The 4,325-nt window shown below is 41.4% G+C and overlaps 1 protein-coding gene across 4 annotated transcripts in view; it reads left to right on the top strand.

Moving 5' to 3' along the window:
* The window catches only part of SETD4 (SET domain containing 4), a 468,053-nt gene that overhangs the window by 200,578 nt on the left and 263,150 nt on the right, over positions 1-4,325 (top strand). Inside the window, exon 15 of one of the 4 annotated variants that reach the window (XR_003680788.2) lies at positions 745-1,711. The exons of the other annotated variants lie outside the window; for them this stretch is intronic. The gene's annotated coding sequence lies outside the window, so the exon portion shown is untranslated. Of the gene's footprint in view, positions 1-744; positions 1,712-4,325 lie in introns of those variants that run through there. 4 annotated transcript variants of the gene reach the window in all.

Below are 4,325 nucleotides of genomic sequence, written 5' to 3'. Positions count from 1 at the left end.
TAAGGAACCTGCATACTGTTCTCCATAGTGGCTGTTTCAATTTACATTCCCACCAACAGTGCAAGAGGGTTCCCTTTTCTCCACACCCTCTCCAGCATTTGTTGTTTGTAGATTTTCTGATGATGCCCATTCTAACTGGTGTGAGGTGATACCTCATTGTAGTTTTGATTTGCATTTCTCTAATAATTAGTGATGTTGAGCAGCTTTTCGTGTGCTTCTTGGCCATCTGTATGTCTTCTCTGGAGAAATGTCTATTTAGGTTCTGCCCATTTTCTGATTTGGTTGTTTGTTTCTTTAATATTGAGCTGCATGAGCTGTTTATGTAGTTTGGAGATTAATCCTCTGTCCGTTGATTTGTTTGTAAATATTTTCTCCCATTCTGAGGGTTGTCTTTTCGTCTTGTTTATGGTTTCCTTTGCTGTGCAAAAGCTTTGAAGTTTCATTAGGTCCCATTTGTTTATTTTTGTTTTTATTTCCATTACTCTAGGAGGTGGATCAAAAAAGATCTTGCTGTGATTTATGTCAAAGAGTGTTCTTCCTATGTTTTCCTCTAAGAGTTGTATAGTGTCTGACCTTACAACAGTAGGTATCATTTTATTGATTGGTGCCTAATTCGGTGATGCTCTTGCAGCATCCCTGGTCTGCACTTTTGCCTTGAAGTTGAGTTGTTTCCTACACTCTCAGGATAAGGTTCTCACAGTCAGGTTCTAAGCCTCTTTCCTATTCATTTCTCCCTCCTCCTAGGTCTCGTGGCCTTTTCCACAGCATATCTTCCACGCTGGTGCTCTTCAAACACAGCTTGTAATTTTTCTCCCTTGCTGAAGCTATTTTCCCCACCCAAACACCCTCCTCTCCTCTCCTCTCTCTATGTTTTGATCATTAATAAGAATCATACTACTTTTAAAAAATACTTTATTTTAAATTTATTTTTAATTTCTAAATTTTTATTTGGTCGTGCCACATGGCTTATGGGATCTTGGTTCCCTGACCAGGGATCGAACCTTGTCCTTGGCAGTGAAAGCACAGAGTCCTAACCACTGGATGGCCAGGGAATTCCCGAGAATCATACTATTTTAAGATACCCTCTCCAACCACTTCAGACCACGGGAATCCTTATGTCAATAGTCATGGCAACTCCATCCTTTGAAACTCAATATATCCTGGCTAGGCCAGTGTTTTCCAGAGTAATTCCTGGAAGTTGTGTCTCTCAAAGGACACCTTTCTCCCTGTATTCTGCTCCCCCTGAAGGATGGGTCCATGACTAAGTCAGTCTGTGAAATGCCAAATGTTTTCTCTGCCTCACGGAGACTCACATTGCATGTCAGCCCACTAAGGCTCTGAGAAGTTCTGCATTATAGAAACGGGCTTAGCTTTTTCAACCCTGTACTTCCCAAATTTATGTCCTTGGAACCTTTCATCTATGTGACTCTGTTAGCATCCTATTGAATGCTTTTTGGGGAATGCTCTTCTAGGAATTTTATGACACACAATTAGAAATTTATAGGACTTATCTTCCCAGTCACACTGTGTAAGTTTCTGTGCTTCTTTGTCTCTCCCAAATGGCCAATAGAATGTTAATTTCTTTCTTTCTTTTTGAGAAGTTTATGTTGTGGCAAGCGCTAAGAAAGGTTTGCTTGTTTGTCAGTATGGAGTCCTAGTGCAGAAAAGAATTTTTTTCATGCTGGGATAGAGCAAAGATAAGGAGTGGTCAGCAGGAAAGGTAGAAATTGTCCAGAGATGAGAACAACTTAGACTCTAAAGTTGTCATGAACTGTAAATGAGGTTGGGTTTAGAAAGGCCAAATCTGGGTTCAAGACGGCGGAGTAGAAGGACATGTGCTCACTCCCTCTTGCGAGAGCACCAGAATCACAACTAAGTGCTGAACAGTCATTGACAGGAGGAAACTGGAACTCACCAAGAAAGATGCCCCACATCCAAGGACAGGGGAGAAGCTGCAATGAGACAGTAGGAGGGGCGCAATCATAATAAAATCAAATCCCATGGCCACTGGGTGGGTGACTCACAAACTGGAGAGCACTTATACCACAGAGGTCCACCCACTGGAGTGGCTTCCCATTCCCACGTCAGGCTTCCAAACCTGGGGGTCTGGCAACGGGAGGAGGAATTCCTAGAGAATCAGACTTTGAAGGCTGGCAGGATTTGATTGCGGGATTTGACAGGACTGGGGTAAGTGGAGACTGCAGTCTTGGAGGGCACGCACAAAGTACTGTGCACATTAGGACTCAGGGGAGGGGGCAGTGACCCCATGGGAGACTGAACCGAACCTACCTGCTAGTGTTGGAGGGTCTCCTGCAGAGGTGGGGGGTGGCTGTGGCTCACCATGGGGACAAGGACACTGGCAGCAGAAGTTCTGGGAAGTACTCCTTGGCATGAGCCCTCCCAGAGTACTCCGTTAGCCCCACCAAAGAGCCAGGTATGCTCCAGTGTTGGGTCATCTCAGGCCAAAAAACCAAGAGGGAGGGAACCCAGCTCCACCCATCAGCAGACAAGTGGATTAAAGTTTTACTGAGCTCTGCCCACCAGAGCAACACTCAGCTCTACCCACCACCAGTCCCTCCCATCAGGAAGCCTGCATAAGCCTCTTAGATAGCCTCATCCACCAGAGGGCAGACAGCAGAAGCAAGAAGAACAAAGAATTCAGAATAATGATAGTGAAGATGATCCAGGACCTCGGAAAAAGAATGGAGGCAAAGATTGAGAAGATGCAAGAAATGTTTAACAAAGACCTAGAAGAATGAAAGAAAAAACAAACAGAGATGAACAATACAATAACTGAGATGAAAACTACACTAGAAGGAATCAATAGCAGAATACTGAGACAGAAGAACGGGTAAGTGACCTGGAAGACAGAATGGTGAAATTCACTGCTGTGGAACAGATTAAAGAAAAAAGAGTGAAATGAAATGAAGACAGCCTAAGAGACCTCTGGGACAACATTAAATGCAACAACATTCACATTATAGGGGTCCCAGAGGGAGGAGAGAGAGAGAAAGGACCTGAGAAAATATTTGAAGAGATTATAGTCAAAAACTTCCATAACATGGGAAAGGAAATAGCCACCCAAGTCCAGGAAGTGCAGAGAGTCCCACGCAGGATAAACCCAAGGAGAAACATGCTGAGACACATAGTAAACAAACTGACAAAAATTATAGACAAAGAAAAATTATTAAAAGCAACAAGGGAAAAATGACAAATAATATGCAAAGGAACTCCCATAAGGTTAACAGCTGATTTCTCAGCAGAAACTCTACAATCCAGAGGGGGGTGGCATGATATATTTAAAGTGATGAAAGGGAAGAACCTACAACCAAGATTTCTCTACCTGGCAAGGATCTCATTCATATTTGATGGAGAAATCAAAAGCTTTACAGACAAGCAAAAATGAAGAGAATTCAGCACCACCAACCAGCTTTACAACAAATACTAAATGAACTTCTCTAGGCAGGAAACACAAGAGAAGGAAAGGACCTACAAAAATAAACCCAAAACATTTAAGAAAATGGTAATAGGAACATACATATAGATAATCATCTTAAATGTGTATGGATTAAATGCTCCAACCAAAAGACACAGACTAGCTGAATGGATACAAATACAAGACCCATATATATGCTGTCTACAAGAGATGCACTTCAGACCTAGGGACACATACAGACTGAAAGTGAGGGGATGGAAAAAGATATTCCATGCAAATGGAAATCAAAAGAAAGCTGGAGTAGCAATACTCATATCAGATAAAATAGACTTTAAAATAAAGAATGTTACAAGAGACAAGGAAGGACACTACATAATGATCAAGGGATCAATCCAAGAAGAAGATATAACAATTATAAATATATGTGCACCCAACATAGGAGCACCTCAATACATAAGGCAAATGCTAACAGCTATAAAAGAGGAAATCAAGAGTAACACAATAATAGTGGGAGACTTTAACACCTCACTTACACCAATGGACAGATCATCCAGACAGAAAATTAATAAGGAAACACAAGCTCTAAATGACACAATAGACCAGAGAGATTTAATTGATATTTATAGGACATTCCATCCGAAAACAGCAGATTACACTTTCTTCTCAAGTGCACACGGAACATTCTCCAGGATAGATCACTTTGTGGGTCACAAATCAAGCCTCAGAAAATTAAAAAAAAACTGAAATCATATCAAGCATCTTTTCTGACCACAACGCTATGACATTAGAAATAAGTTACAGGGGATAAAACATAAAAACTACAAACACATGGAGGCTAAACAGCACGTTACTAAATAACCAAGAGATCACTGAAGAAATCAAAAAATAC

Source organism: Physeter macrocephalus, chromosome 8 (assembly GCF_002837175.3).
Source record: "Physeter macrocephalus isolate SW-GA chromosome 8, ASM283717v5, whole genome shotgun sequence".
In the NCBI taxonomy this organism is placed as follows: domain Eukaryota; kingdom Metazoa; phylum Chordata; class Mammalia; order Artiodactyla; family Physeteridae; genus Physeter; species Physeter macrocephalus.
This window is presented reverse-complemented; position numbering and strand designations above follow the sequence as displayed.